Source organism: Oryzias latipes, chromosome 5, assembly GCF_053564925.1.
Source record: "Oryzias latipes strain Hd-rR chromosome 5, Olatipes_Hd-rR_3.1".
Classification (NCBI taxonomy): domain Eukaryota; kingdom Metazoa; phylum Chordata; class Actinopteri; order Beloniformes; family Adrianichthyidae; genus Oryzias; species Oryzias latipes.
The window spans coordinates 15,760,454-15,776,858 of NC_136241.1; the positions used below are offsets into that span (position 1 = coordinate 15,760,454).

A 16,405-nucleotide genomic window follows, 5' to 3' on the forward strand; every position below is an offset into this window, starting at 1 on the left:
TTTTGTAAAAAAAAATGCTTTTGTCTTTTCACTGTTGCTTGTGTTACTTGACTTGCCTGTGAAACTCAATAAAACAATGGAGTTGATATGTTTTTTTCCTTGTTGTTTTTTTTTTTCTTTCAACCATTTTTCACTCCAGCAAGGCATGAGTCAAGGTAAGTAAACTTTACAGCGACTTTTTCTTTTTAGCTGGGACTTTTGATTATGTTTTATGTCTTTCTTTTTTTTAAAAAAAAAACCTGTTGCAACTGTAAGACTTTAGATTATTATTAAATACCTTTTATTTATTTATTGCTTTCTTTTTTTGTTGTTTGTTTTTGCTTTCAAAAAATAAAAAGTTGTGTCTCAGCTCGCTTTTTGGAAAATCAGTTTTAACAGGAGCAGTTGGTGCAATACCTCCACACCAGGTGGTGGCAGTATTGCACCATTCTGTTTTTCTTGTCAAGCTGCAGGAACCGGAAATCAGAAGCTATCCGGTCTACCACGCACGCATTTAATTGCTTTTAAAAACTATAAACACTAAATTGTGCAGCACTGTATGCCGTTATAGTTATCGATTAGGGAGGGAATTCGGACACAGATTTTCAGGACTTTTGTAACCTTGAGATTTAATGTTTACAAGCTTCACGTGTTTACATGGCTTTGTTACAAAACGGTGAGTTTTCCCGGTCATATGTGGGCTTGTTGCTTTTACTAAACACTGTCATTTGCGTAATCAGTGTTCTAAATTTTATTGAAGAGAAAAAAAAAACCAACAGGAATTACCATCTTTAATAGAATTTGCATCTGATGCAGCAAGAATGATTTTATGGATTTTAATATAAAATGATCTTTTAGGTAACATTCTTTCGTTCAGATTCTTAAAAGAATGTAAAATTGTGAACGCTATTAAATAATAACAGGATGCAGACAATGAGTCCGAACACACAAAAAACCCAGGTGAACTCAAACCGATCTAGGTCACAGATTTTTTATTGTAATACAGTATAATCATAATCAAGGATACATTTCTTGAAAATATGCAGTGTCAGATTAAATCAAATTAAAAACGAATGTACGACTCCAAGTACCACAGATACATCAAACAAATTTCAGAAGCAATAGTTCTTGATAGTGTAATTACTCACAAATATAGACATTTTACCTTGAAGAATATCTATGAAGTACACTCGTGTCACATTTAGCTAAGTGATATAAGGAGCCACTTACCAGATATATCAAAAATAGAGATTAAAACTTTTCTTAAAATGTAAAGACAACTCAAAGATGATGATATAATATTTTTCTACATTTTCTTATGCGATGCACACGTGTCGAACTACGTTGGTTACATATATATTGATTACAATTAATGATTGCTATTACTTTTATAAAGAGCTTATATGTGGCTTGAAAAGTAACGAAAATAACATGTCATTCTGGGGGGGAGGTCCGGTCCACATCAGCGCCATCTTCCTTCATGTCATCGTCGTCCTCATCAGAAGAACTGCCGATATAAATGACTCCAACATGACTGTAAGGTACCGCATGTTCCCCATAGATTTCCATCTGTAAAAGATGTTAGGGAAATTTCATGTGTAATTGCATTAATTATTCATTAAAGAATAATGAATCAAAATTGCTTGAAAAGTAAAAAAAAAACAATACATTACCTGGTTGGGTTGCATGTTATGGTTTATTGAAAGTGGTCTCTGGTTTTTTGTCTTCAAAGTGAATTTTTCCTCACTTTCTGTCTGCACGCCTTTGTCAATCTTCGCAGGTTTGTCTGCTGTTGGAGTGCCTTCAGTTGAAGATGTGACATCTTCTATCATCTTTTCATCTTGGAAACTGGTTAGGTTTCTATTGATGCCTTCACAGCACAGGTATTGTCCTCCACAGAGGCAAAAACACCTCTTCCCTGAGCCAGGTTCAGGTGAACCAAAACCTTGGAGGTCCTTAAGATCTGCAGAAAAAAATGAAGGGGTAAAAGTTGTCCCGTCTAAATTTCTTTCGTGAATAATGGTAAGATCTTCCATCTTGTGCTCCAATCTGTTGTCCTGGGGAAAGCCTGAAGTAGAATGGGGAGGCCTTTATTTAAATCCTCTGTCTGGAGTCTGACTTCCTAATAAGGTTGAGGAGCAAATCAAAAGTTCCCAAGTTTATGGTTGCTCCTTTACCATAAACACATACATTTTAACTCAAGGATCAGAATTAGCTATTCTATCATTGTGCCATGTCATGTCAGACACCTCAGAACCCACACAGATTTAAATCTATGGAGGTTTTTAATACTAAACTCTGTGACATAACATAACAAAGATATATCTGGACTTTTTAAACAAAATTTTCTGAATCTTTACCAACAAACAGACAAACAATTTAAGCGTCTAGGTAATGTACCCATCTCATTAGCTGGTCGTGTAAATATAGTTAGAATGAACGTATTGCCAAAATATTTATTCCTTTTCCAATGCATCCCTATTATAATTCATTAAAAGTTTTTTAAAAAAAAAATCGATTCTCTTGTCTCATCATTTATTTGGAATAAAAAAACACCCAGAATTAAAAAAGTTTTTTTGCAAAGACCAAAATTCCTGGGAGGATTAGGACTGCCTAGGTTTAGTCTGTATTATTGGTCATGTAATATTTGATGTATGTCCTTCTGGGACGGAAAAACCAGACCTGACTGGGAACGGTTGGAAAATCGAGCTTTCTTCCCAAACACAGCAAAGTCACTGCTATATTGTACATCAGATCTTTCTAAATTTAAATGCCAGAACCCAGTTGTATCTCAGTCCCTAAAAATTTGGTCCCATATAAGAAAACATTTTAAATGGAATTTTTGTTCAGTACAAATGCCGTTGACCAACAATCAAGCTTATAAATTACTATCACATGATACATTTAAACAATGGGGCTCTAAAGGGATCCACTTAGTAGCAGATTTGTTCATAAATAAGACTTTCTCTACATTTGACCTTTGAAAAATCTCAAGAGTTGAGCTTAAATGTAAGTGCGGACGAGCCAATTTATTCGCCCAAAACAGAAAAGAAATACAACCTTTTTGGTAAAGTTACATTTGTGATTAAGACGAAAGAAAACCGATAATTCAAATAATTCAATCTCTTGAGTGGCTGTGATTGTGTAAAAAACAACCCTGCAGCTTTTGCACATTTCATCCACAAGGTGACAGCATTCTCCACAACAAAATCCACTGCCAACCTGTTTGGAAAGTCTTTATCGGTCTGAAAAGGACCTCTTTGCACCAAATCCATTCTTACTGGATCAGAGAGTGTGGTTGGTCATTCAGCTGGATCAACTGGATTTAAGTTTGGGCGAATTTTGGATCCAGTCTGTTCCTCTTCCATACAGAGCTACAATAAAAGCAAACAGTTAAAAGAAAACAGTCAAATGTTTCCCTTTCAACAGTAGATGTGGTGACAGAAGTTTCTTCTGCAGATAAAAAACAAGAATTATTATTGTACAATAATCAATGATAAAGCCAATAAAATATCTATAGCAGAATAATAATATATTGGCTCGTTTAAAATCTGTGTGCAGGTTTTTCACAATTTCATGATCTTTTTATATATTTATGAGAGATTTATTGTTTGATTGTATATTTGCATAAGGTCATATTTCATTATGCAGACACTGTTTTTTTTTTATTACTCCAATACTTTTTAATACTTTTTGAGAGCAGAAGAAACTGTCGGCTGAGATGGAACTGTGCAAAACATCATCATTATGTAAACTAAAACTGCAAAATATAAATGAGAAATAAATGTACCTATTTATAAATAATAAAATGTGAACACTAATTTGAGAATAAGTGGAAATATAAGCCTTTAATACACTTCTTTTTGTATTATTTTGTATGTTCATAATTTTAAAATTAGTACATTTATTTTGTTTGTCATTTATAGATGAGAACCTTTATTTCCTGACACACTCGTTGTAAAACTCAGACTACCTGACTGTCTATAACAGATAAACAGCAGTTTTTATGCTGTAATAAACCGAAAAATGCAGAACGCACTAAATATGTGTTACCAAAACAATGAAACAAAACGATAACGTGAGTTAATTGCGCAGCTGCACAGAACTGCTGGATAATGTAAAAATAAAGCCCCAACATCCTCCAAACTTACCTGGTGACTGATGTGGAGTTGATCAGTGACAAAATGTGTTGGTTCGTTGATTTGTTGTTAGGAACCCATCTTGAAACGGAAGGCATCAACCTAAGGGCTGTGTAAACATTACCTGGTGACTGATGTTGAAGTTTCTTTTATCCCTTTTAGGTCCTGTCAGATAAAGTCTCTGAGGAATTAAGTGTTTCTTGTCGAGTTGATCACTGACAAAATGTGCTGGTTCGTTGATTTGATGTTAAGGGACCCACCTTGAAACCATCCACCTAAGGGCTGTGTAAACATTAAGGTTAACGTTTTTTAAGGTTTGATGCTTTTCTATTCCCGTTTTTGCTTGTTCCTTTAGCATAAATCCTTTTAAATTTGATTCTGTCAGGTTAGGTTATGTGGACAGTGTTTAAGTCCAAAATACATTTAAAAAATAAATAAAAATACAGATCGGGAGAGGTGCAGGAGGGATAGACCAGCATTTTATGTATGTATGTATGTATGAATGTATGTGTGTGTGTTGAAGGCCGATAATCATTTTATTACCATTTAGCTTATAATCTTGTTTATGTTTACGCTGAAGACTTTTATTGAAACTGCTGAAACTTTTATATAACTTTTGCATTATCTTAAAGTAGATGTGGATTTTACTTAAATGTGTTTGCTAGATCTGTTTTTTTTTTTTAAGGAGGGGCGTGATGGTGACCTCAGGCCTTGTCTACAGAATCAATGTATTTTCTCTTTATTTTATCGCAAAGCCCTTTTCGCACCTTCAAGGAGTTGTAAAGTGCTATATGTATGAACAAAGTGTCATTCGTTCAGGTTCCCTTAAATGAAATAATTGTTTCTGACAGAGGCAAAACGACGGGGGAAAATAGTGTATGAGGATTCATACCTGCAGATCGTTCCCGACATTCCACAAAGCGTTCGTATCGCCAGAAGAGCGTTCAACTCCGTGTGCGCGCACCTCATCGAGAGGAATATACGCTTCCAGATGGCTTATCCAGCAACACTGTCCTTCACAATCAACGGACCTGAAAAGACTTTCAGAGACTCGAAAGAGGCTGAACTATTTCTAAAAATTGCCCACAAATGAGGTACTGTTCTTCTATTCCAACCTCAATAATAATCTGGTGAGTAAACGTCGCAGTAATGAATGACTAATGTTTGTTAAGGGTATTGAATGAATTGCACTCCTCGGGAGAGAGAAATTTGACTTGAGTTTACTTTAATGACTATGGTAATCTTTATGTTTCTTAAATTTTTACTTATTGCAAACAAAATCATTTTACTACACAACTGAAGGTTGCATCTGGAGATCGAAAAAAAAAAAAAAGTCTTGGAGGGTGTTAAATGACATTCTCAGCCGCAGAACAAAAACTACAGTCATCCCTGATGCCTTAGAGCAGTGGTTCCTAAACTTTTTCTGCAGGGCCCCCCTTTCTAAAGATTAGAATATTTTCGAGCCCCCCCACACTGACACAAACATACAAATCCTTTGTTTCTAAACTCCACTGCGCCTTATAACATGTGGTTAATGAGAAATCTCTCTCTGAACGGTAGAATTCTGTTATCTGAAGCTGAAGGAATCTCTAGATCTGTCTATGTGTCTCTGTCTTTAGAAATGCCAAAACACATCTGTAACCTATTAAACAAAACATTATTTGATTTTGGAGGAAAAAATGTCATTACTTAAGGAAAAATATTTGTGTAACAGCAGAAAACATTGGGGCATGGATGTATTAACCTTTGAAACTTTAAACAACTCTTTTAAAATAAAGTGGTTAAGTAATTTATTGAAAGGGGAAGACAATATCTGGAATGCATTTCCCAAATATATATTTGACACAATGGGAGGCATTCAATTCTTGCTAAAATGTAATTGTAAAAATGAAAAATTACCCACAAAACTTTCAAACTTTTACAATGAAGCCCTGCTGGCCTGGAAACTCCTTTATAAACATAATTTTTCTCCAACAACTTGTTTTATTTGGAATAACAGTAATGTACAATACTAGAATAAATCACTTTTTTTCCTAGATGGTATGATAATGATATTGTTTTAATCAGACAACTTTTCAATTCTCATGGACATCTTCTGACGAATGAAGAATTTCTTTTAAAATTCGGTATTCCTGTTCCACCCAGAGAATATGCAATAGTGTTAGATGCCATTCCAACCAGTCTACTTCAACTGTTTAAAGGGATTTATAACATAAGTCAATTAAGAACCCAGACAATTTTTTTGGACAATGTGGATATGTGTGTTAATTCAGTTTCCAATAAACAAATAAGAAATCTTTTACAGACCACAACCTTACCTGCTGGGAGGTTTTACTGGGAATCCAAATTTGTGGACATAAAATGGGCTTATGCTTGGACTATTAGTAATAAATACTGTCTAAATAACAAAATAAAAGAGGTGTCCTTCAAAATATTGCATTGTATATATCCTACCAAAACTTTGAGTAGATTTGTTGTGGACATGGACCTGTTTTGTTCATTCTGTGGAACTCAGGAGGAAACTATTTATAATCTGTTTGTGGACTGCAGACATACTAATATGTTTTGGATTGAAGTGGGAAACTATATTGGAAATATAACTAAACTAACTGTTACATTTTTAGATAAAGACATTATTCTGGGTTACCTTAATGTCAAAGTAGACAAAGATTGTATCTTCATTACACAATTGTTTTTATTATTGGCAAAATTCCATATCCATAAAGCCAAACGGTCAAACTCCAAACCTAAATTCCAGCAGTTTCTGAGTGAAATCAATCAGTACTGTACCATTATCAAACATCTGCAAAACAAAAAAGCAATCCAACTAATTTAATTTTTGAAAGATTTAAAATTTATTAAACCCCAAAGATTTTTGAAGGAATTATTCTTTTTTCTCTTATGTTGTATATGTATATGTATATAGTTTTTGTTTTATTTCCTATATTTTTCTGCAATATGTACACATTTCAATTCCCCCTGAGACATTCACATTGTTATTGTATTATGTTGTTTGTCAATAAAGTATGAAAAAAAAAAACTCCACCGCGCCCCCCCTGCAATACCTCCGCGATACCTCCTCTGTGATTTTTAGTATCATTTTTGTCCCCAGACTTATATATGGGTATTATTTGAGCTATTTTAGTAATTTTTGGGACTTTGCCATGTGTTAATGAAAGATTAATGGTGTAAGCGAGAGGTTCTGCAATTTCATTTACTATAGCTTTGATGATGTTACTACTTATGTTATCAGCACCAACTGTGTAGGACGATCTTAGCTTGTTTATAATATTCACCACTTCTGTTTTACAGGTTGGTTTTAGAAAGAATGAATTTGGGTAATTTCCCTGAAGATAAACATTGTAATTAGCACCACCTGGTGGATGAATGTTTTGAGAGAGACTTTTCCCAACTGAACAGAAATAATTGTTAAAAATATCAGGTAAACTGAGATTGTTTGATTGACATTGCTCTAAGGCACAGTGGCGCCTCCAGAAATTTTTCATGGGGGTGGCCAGTGGGGGGCCACATTAAATCTTGGGGTGGCACACAAAAACCATGAGCTATATTTTTAAAATTCATTCTACCAAACGTAGTAAAACAACCTTTAGAAAACCAACAGAAAGATAAATGCCTACTGATATTTTGTAGAACATGAACTTATAGTAGATACTACTAGTATAATAACTAATAGATACTAGTAGATACCATTAGTAGATACTACTACTGATATATATATATATATTTTTTTGTTTATATTTAATGCTTTGGTGTGTCTGCTTGGGGTGTTCGGCTCTTGACTGAGAGATATCTATAATGAACAAAAAATGAAATCTGTTGTTCTGAAATAATAATAAAAATATCCTCCTAATTATTAATTATATCTGTAGACATTTCTATTCAGACTAATAATCATGAAACATTTTTATTATTAGGGTAACATAATTCTAACTTCACCTGTTGGTCCAGGAACAGGTGGAGCACCTGCTTATGCTGAGTTCTGCCTTGTTTCTCTGACCAATGATGCTGACTGATGCTGAGAGTCTCATCTTTGTCTTCCTCATTCTCTTCTGTCATTCATGCTGCTCTGTCTCATCTTCCTCCTCCTCCTCACTACTCCTCTGTTGCTCCCCTTCCATCTCTTTCACTCCTTCTGCTGCACTTTTATTCTTAAAATAAGAATATATGTTGAATTTCTCTTCATTCTCTGAAAATGGACAGACACAAGCATCAACTAATGACTATAGGTAACTCTGTGGAAACAAAAACACATCAAAATGTTGCGGTAACACAACAACCAGTGCTTAAATAGTTCCATAAAAATGAGTGGCGCGTGTGACAGGGACATCCTTTGTTTACTTATTAATAAAAAGTAATGACACATCCACCGCCGCTGATGATGTGGCGTATTTGCACCAAGTATTTGCACACTGGGTTTACATGTTTTGCAGACCGCATGTTTTTTACACCTTTGCAGCTGTGTTTATTTAATATTTATTTCTTTATTTAATAAGAATCTAATTTTTCATAATTTTTCATAATTTTCTGTGATATTTTTAATTATTTAATATAAATGTCATTATTGATGTCCTTTATTGATGTTATATTATATAGATTATTTCTGAATGTCGTGTTGCTGCCACAGATAAATGAAATTTCCAAGTTATCTATCTATCTATCTATCTATCTATCTATCTATCTATCTATCTATCTATCTATCTATCTATCTATCTATCTATCTATCTATCTATCTATCTATCTATCTATCTATCTATCTATCTATCTATCTATCTATCTATCTATCTATCTATCTATCTATCTATCTATCTATCTATCTATCTATCCAGATCTAAAGTACAGTAAACAGATTGTTAAAGACCCACGGAAAATATTTAACAGGAAAAGAAACTTAGCATTTTGGGATGTGTCATTGTGTGTGCGTGCGTGCGCTCTCGCGCGCACGCGTGTGTGTGCGTGCTGAAACCGGTGCTCGCGCGATGCAGGAAGAGAGGGGGGAGAGCGCGTGTGAGGCTGTGGAGCGCATACACGCGCGGTCAGTCGCCGTTTTGGACTTAAGGAAAAAGTAATAAAGAAAGTTCATCTTTAGTGACTGAGACTGGTTCTTTTGTCTGACCGGCCCAGAGGATCTGGGGGTTCGAACGCGGAAGTGAACCACGCGTCTTATTCATTCTGCGTCCAGCGGCTCCTCTGTAGATGTCTGCGCACTCAAAGGCAGCAGGGAGGGGAGGGGGTGAGGGCCGGTTTAGGTGATCAGAGCGACTTGCCCGCTTGCTGGCTGTGCATTTGGGATGAAACGCACAACTGATGCTACCACAGCTTATAGTGGCCAGTGGGGTGGCCACTGGGGTGGCCAGGTGTCGGAGAGGGGTGGCCATGGCCACCCCTGGCCACCCCCTGGTGGCGCCACTGCTAAGGCAGAGGTTCCCAAACTGGGGGGCGCGCCCCCTAGGGGGTCGGGGAGGTATTGCAGGGGGGGCGCGGTGGAGTTTTTTTTTCATACTTTATTGACAAACAACATAATACAATAACAATGTGAATGTCTCAGGGGGAATTGAAATGTGTACATATTGCAGAAAAATATAGGAAATAAAACAAAAACTATATACATATACATATACAACATAAGAGAAAAAAGAATAATTGAAGAATGAATAAGAATAAGAATAAGAATGAATAAGACGCGTGGTTCACTTCCGCGTTCGAACCCCCAGATCCTCTGGGCCGGTCAGACAAAAGAACCAGTCTCAGTCACTAAAGATGAACTTTCTTTATTACTTTTTCCTTAAGTCCAAAACGGCGACTGACCGCGCGTGTATGCGCTCCACAGCCTCACACGCGCTCTCCCCCCTCTCTTCCTGCATCGCGCGAGCACCGGTTTCAGCACGCACACACACGCGTGCGCGCGAGAGCGCACGCACGCACACACAATGACACATCCCAAAATGCTAAGTTTCTTTTCCTGTTAAATATTTTCCGTGGGTCTTTAACAATCTGTTTACTGTACTTTAGATCTGGATAGATAGATAGATAGATAGATAGATAGATAGATAGATAGATAGATAGATAGATAGATAGATAGATAGATAGATAGATAGATAGATAGATAGATAGATAGATAGATAGATAGATAGATAGATAGATAGATAGATAGATAGATAGATAGATAACTTGGAAATTTCATTTATCTGTGGCAGCAACACGACATTCAGAAATAATCTATATAATATAACATCAATAAAGGACATCAATAATGACATTTATATTAAATAATTAAAAATATCACAGAAAATTATGAAAAATTATGAAAAATTAGATTCTTATTAAATAAAGAAATAAATATTAAATAAACACAGCTGCAAAGGTGTAAAAAACATGCGGTCTGCAAAACATGTAAACCCAGTGTGCAAATACTTGGTGCAAATACGCCACATCATCAGCGGCGGTGGATGTGTCATTACTTTTTATTAATAAGTAAACAAAGGATGTCCCTGTCACACGCGCCACTCATTTTTATGGAACTATTTAAGCACTGGTTGTTGTGTTACCGCAACATTTTGATGTGTTTTTGTTTCCACAGAGTTACCTATAGTCATTAGTTGATGCTTGTGTCTGTCCATTTTCAGAGAATGAAGAGAAATTCAACATATATTCTTATTTTAAGAATAAAAGTGCAGCAGAAGGAGTGAAAGAGATGGAAGGGGAGCAACAGAGGAGTAGTGAGGAGGAGGAGGAAGATGAGACAGAGCAGCATGAATGACAGAAGAGAATGAGGAAGACAAAGATGAGACTCTCAGCATCAGTCAGCATCATTGGTCAGAGAAACAAGGCAGAACTCAGCATAAGCAGGTGCTCCACCTGTTCCTGGACCAACAGGTGAAGTTAGAATTATGTTACCCTAATAATAAAAATGTTTCATGATTATTAGTCTGAATAGAAATGTCTACAGATATAATTAATAATTAGGAGGATATTTTTATTATTATTTCAGAACAACAGATTTCATTTTTTGTTCATTATAGATATCTCTCAGTCAAGAGCCGAACACCCCAAGCAGACACACCAAAGCATTAAATATAAACAAAAAAATATATATATATATATCAGTAGTAGTATCTACTAATGGTATCTACTAGTATCTATTAGTTATTATACTAGTAGTATCTACTATAAGTTCATGTTCTACAAAATATCAGTAGGCATTTATCTTTCTGTTGGTTTTCTAAAGGTTGTTTTACTACGTTTGGTAGAATGAATTTTAAAAATATAGCTCATGGTTTTTGTGTGCCACCCCAAGATTTAATGTGGCCCCCCACTGGCCACCCCCATGAAAAATTTCTGGAGGCGCCACTGTGCCTTAGAGCAATGTCAATCAAACAATCTCAGTTTACCTGATATTTTTAACAATTATTTCTGTTCAGTTGGGAAAAGTCTCTCTCAAAACATTCATCCACCAGGTGGTGCTAATTACAATGTTTATCTTCAGGGAAATTACCCAAATTCATTCTTTCTAAAACCAACCTGTAAAACAGAAGTGGTGAATATTATAAACAAGCTAAGATCGTCCTACACAGTTGGTGCTGATAACATAAGTAGTAACATCATCAAAGCTATAGTAAATGAAATTGCAGAACCTCTCGCTTACACCATTAATCTTTCATTAACACATGGCAAAGTCCCAAAAATTACTAAAATAGCTCAAATAATACCCATATATAAGTCTGGGGACAAAAATGATACTAAAAATCACAGAGGAGGTATCGCGGAGGTATTGCAGGGGGGGCGCGGTGGAGTTTTTTTTTTTCATACTTTATTGACAAACAACATAATACAATAACAATGTGAATGTCTCAGGGGGAATTGAAATGTGTACATATTGCAGAAAAATATAGGAAATAAAACAAAAACTATATACATATACATATACAACATAAGAGAAAAAAGAATAATTGAAGAATGAATAAGAATAAGAATAAGAATGAATAAGACGCGTGGTTCACTTCCGCGTTCGAACCCCCAGATCCTCTGGGCCGGTCAGACAAAAGAACCAGTCTCAGTCACTAAAGATGAACTTTCTTTATTACTTTTTCCTTAAGTCCAAAACGGCGACTGACCGCGCGTGTATGCGCTCCACAGCCTCACACGCGCTCTCCCCCCTCTCTTCCTGCATCGCGCGAGCACCGGTTTCAGCACGCACACACACGCGTGCGCGCGAGAGCGCACGCACGCACACACAATGACACATCCCAAAATGCTAAGTTTCTTTTCCTGTTAAATATTTTCCGTGGGTCTTTAACAATCTGTTTACTGTACTTTAGATCTGGATAGATAGATAGATAGATAGATAGATAGATAGATAGATAGATAGATAGATAGATAGATAGATAGATAGATAGATAGATAGATAGATAGATAGATAGATAGATAGATAGATAGATAGATAGATAGATAGATAGATAGATAGATAGATAGATAGATAGATAGATAGATAGATAGATAGATAGATAGATAGATAGATAGATAGATAGATAGATAGATAGATAGATAGATAGATAGATAGATAGATAACTTGGAAATTTCATTTATCTGTGGCAGCAACACGACATTCAGAAATAATCTATATAATATAACATCAATAAAGGACATCAATAATGACATTTATATTAAATAATTAAAAATATCACAGAAAATTATGAAAAATTATGAAAAATTAGATTCTTATTAAATAAAGAAATAAATATTAAATAAACACAGCTGCAAAGGTGTAAAAACATGCGGTCTGCAAAACATGTAAACCCAGTGTGCAAATACTTGGTGCAAATACGCCACATCATCAGCGGCGGTGGATGTGTCATTACTTTTTATTAATAAGTAAACAAAGGATGTCCCTGTCACACGCGCCACTCATTTTTATGGAACTATTTAAGCACTGGTTGTTGTGTTACCGCAACATTTTGATGTGTTTTTGTTTCCACAGAGTTACCTATAGTCATTAGTTGATGCTTGTGTCTGTCCATTTTCAGAGAATGAAGAGAAATTCAACATATATTCTTATTTTAAGAATAAAAGTGCAGCAGAAGGAGTGAAAGAGATGGAAGGGGAGCAACAGAGGAGTAGTGAGGAGGAGGAGGAAGATGAGACAGAGCAGCATGAATGACAGAAGAGAATGAGGAAGACAAAGATGAGACTCTCAGCATCAGTCAGCATCATTGGTCAGAGAAACAAGGCAGAACTCAGCATAAGCAGGTGCTCCACCTGTTCCTGGACCAACAGGTGAAGTTAGAATTATGTTACCCTAATAATAAAAATGTTTCATGATTATTAGTCTGAATAGAAATGTCTACAGATATAATTAATAATTAGGAGGATATTTTTATTATTATTTCAGAACAACAGATTTCATTTTTTGTTCATTATAGATATCTCTCAGTCAAGAGCCGAACACCCCAAGCAGACACACCAAAGCATTAAATATAAACAAAAAAATATATATATATATATCAGTAGTAGTATCTACTAATGGTATCTACTAGTATCTATTAGTTATTATACTAGTAGTATCTACTATAAGTTCATGTTCTACAAAATATCAGTAGGCATTTATCTTTCTGTTGGTTTTCTAAAGGTTGTTTTACTACGTTTGGTAGAATGAATTTTAAAAATATAGCTCATGGTTTTTGTGTGCCACCCCAAGATTTAATGTGGCCCCCCACTGGCCACCCCCATGAAAAATTTCTGGAGGCGCCACTGTGCCTTAGAGCAATGTCAATCAAACAATCTCAGTTTACCTGATATTTTTAACAATTATTTCTGTTCAGTTGGGAAAAGTCTCTCTCAAAACATTCATCCACCAGGTGGTGCTAATTACAATGTTTATCTTCAGGGAAATTACCCAAATTCATTCTTTCTAAAACCAACCTGTAAAACAGAAGTGGTGAATATTATAAACAAGCTAAGATCGTCCTACACAGTTGGTGCTGATAACATAAGTAGTAACATCATCAAAGCTATAGTAAATGAAATTGCAGAACCTCTCGCTTACACCATTAATCTTTCATTAACACATGGCAAAGTCCCAAAAATTACTAAAATAGCTCAAATAATACCCATATATAAGTCTGGGGACAAAAATGATACTAAAAATCACAGAGGAGGTATCGCGGAGGTATTGCAGGGGGGGCGCGGTGGAGTTTTTTTTTTTCATACTTTATTGACAAACAACATAATACAATAACAATGTGAATGTCTCAGGGGGAATTGAAATGTGTACATATTGCAGAAAAATATAGGAAATAAAACAAAAACTATATACATATACATATACAACATAAGAGAAAAAAGAATAATTCCTTCAAAAATCTTTGGGGTTTAATAAATTTTAAATCTTTCAAAAATTAAATTAGTTGGATTGCTTTTTTGTTTTGCAGATGTTTGATAATGGTACAGTACTGATTGATTTCACTCAGAAACTGCTGGAATTTAGGTTTGGAGTTTGACCGTTTGGCTTTATGGATATGGAATTTTGCCAATAATAAAAACAATTGTGTAATGAAGATACAATCTTTGTCTACTTTGACATTAAGGTAACCCAGAATAATGTCTTTATCTAAAAATGTAACAGTTAGTTTAGTTATATTTCCAATATAGTTTCCCACTTCAATCCAAAACATATTAGTATGTCTGCAGTCCACAAACAGATTATAAATAGTTTCCTCCTGAGTTCCACAGAATGAACAAAACAGGTCCATGTCCACAACAAATCTACTCAAAGTTTTGGTAGGATATATACAATGCAATATTTTGAAGGACACCTCTTTTATTTTGTTATTTAGACAGTATTTATTACTAATAGTCCAAGCATAAGCCCATTTTATGTCCACAAATTTGGATTCCCAGTAAAACCTCCCAGCAGGTAAGGTTGTGGTCTGTAAAAGATTTCTTATTTGTTTATTGGAAACTGAATTAACACACATATCCACATTGTCCAAAAAAATTGTCTGGGTTCTTAATTGACTTATGTTATAAATCCCTTTAAACAGTTGAAGTAGACTGGTTGGAATGGCATCTAACACTATTGCATATTCTCTGGGTGGAACAGGAATACCGAATTTTAAAAGAAATTCTTCATTCGTCAGAAGATGTCCATGAGAATTGAAAAGTTGTCTGATTAAAACAATATCATTATCATACCATCTAGGAAAAAAAGTGATTTATTCTAGTATTGTACATTACTGTTATTCCAAATAAAACAAGTTGTTGGAGAAAAATTATGTTTATAAAGGAGTTTCCAGGCCAGCAGGGCTTCATTGTAAAAGTTTGAAAGTTTTGTGGGTAATTTTTCATTTTTACAATTACATTTTAGCAAGAATTGAATGCCTCCCATTGTGTCAAATATATATTTGGGAAATGCATTCCAGATATTGTCTTCCCCTTTCAATAAATTACTTAACCACTTTATTTTAAAAGAGTTGTTTAAAGTTTCAAAGGTTAATACATCCATGCCCCAATGTTTTCTGCTGTTACACAAATATTTTTCCTTAAGTAATGACATTTTTTCCTCCAAAATCAAATAATGTTTTGTTTAATAGGTTACAGATGTGTTTTGGCATTTCTAAAGACAGAGACACATAGACAGATCTAGAGATTCCTTCAGCTTCAGATAACAGAATTCTACCGTTCAGAGAGAGATTTCTCATTAACCACATGTTATAAGGCGCAGTGGAGTTTAGAAACAAAGGATTTGTATGTTTGTGTCAGTGTGGGGGGGCTCGAAAATATTCTAATCTTTAGAAAGGGGGGCCCTGCAGAAAAAGTTTAGGAACCACTGCTCTAAGGCATCAGGGATGACTGTAGTTTTTGTTCTGCGGCTGAGAATGTCATTTAACACCCTCCAAGACTTTTTTTTTTTTTTCGATCTCCAGATGCAACCTTCAGTTGTGTAGTAAAATGATTTTGTTTGCAATAAGTAAAAATTTAAGAAACATAAAGATTACCATAGTCATTAAAGTAAACTCAAGTCAAATTTCTCTCTCCCGAGGAGTGCAATTCATTCAATACCCTTAACAAACATTAGTCATTCATTACTGCGACGTTTACTCACCAGATTATTATTGAGGTTGGAATAGAAGAACAGTACCTCATTTGTGGGCAATTTTTAGAAATAGTTCAGCCTCTTTCGAGTCTCTGAAAGTCTTTTCAGGTCCGTTGATTGTGAAGGACAGTGTTGCTGGATAAGCCATCTGGAAGCGTATATTCCTCTCGATGAGGTG

General features: G+C 35.1%; 1 protein-coding gene and 1 long non-coding RNA gene across 3 annotated transcripts in view; one reads left to right on the forward strand and one right to left on the reverse strand.

The window, feature by feature from the left end:
* LOC144992163 (putative helicase mov-10-B.1) overlaps positions 1–16,405 on the reverse strand; it is a 203,024-nt gene that overhangs the window by 2,175 nt on the left and 184,444 nt on the right. The window lies entirely within an intron of this gene.
* On the forward strand, positions 435–2,493 carry LOC144992173 (uncharacterized). 2 transcript variants are annotated; one of them, XR_013656031.1, is made up of 3 exons: positions 435–655; positions 1,430–1,520; positions 1,760–2,493. It is a non-coding gene; the product is annotated as an uncharacterized LOC144992173 (long non-coding RNA). The 2 variants fall into 2 exon arrangements; XR_013656032.1 differs by having other exon boundaries at positions 1,430–1,515; positions 1,760–1,972.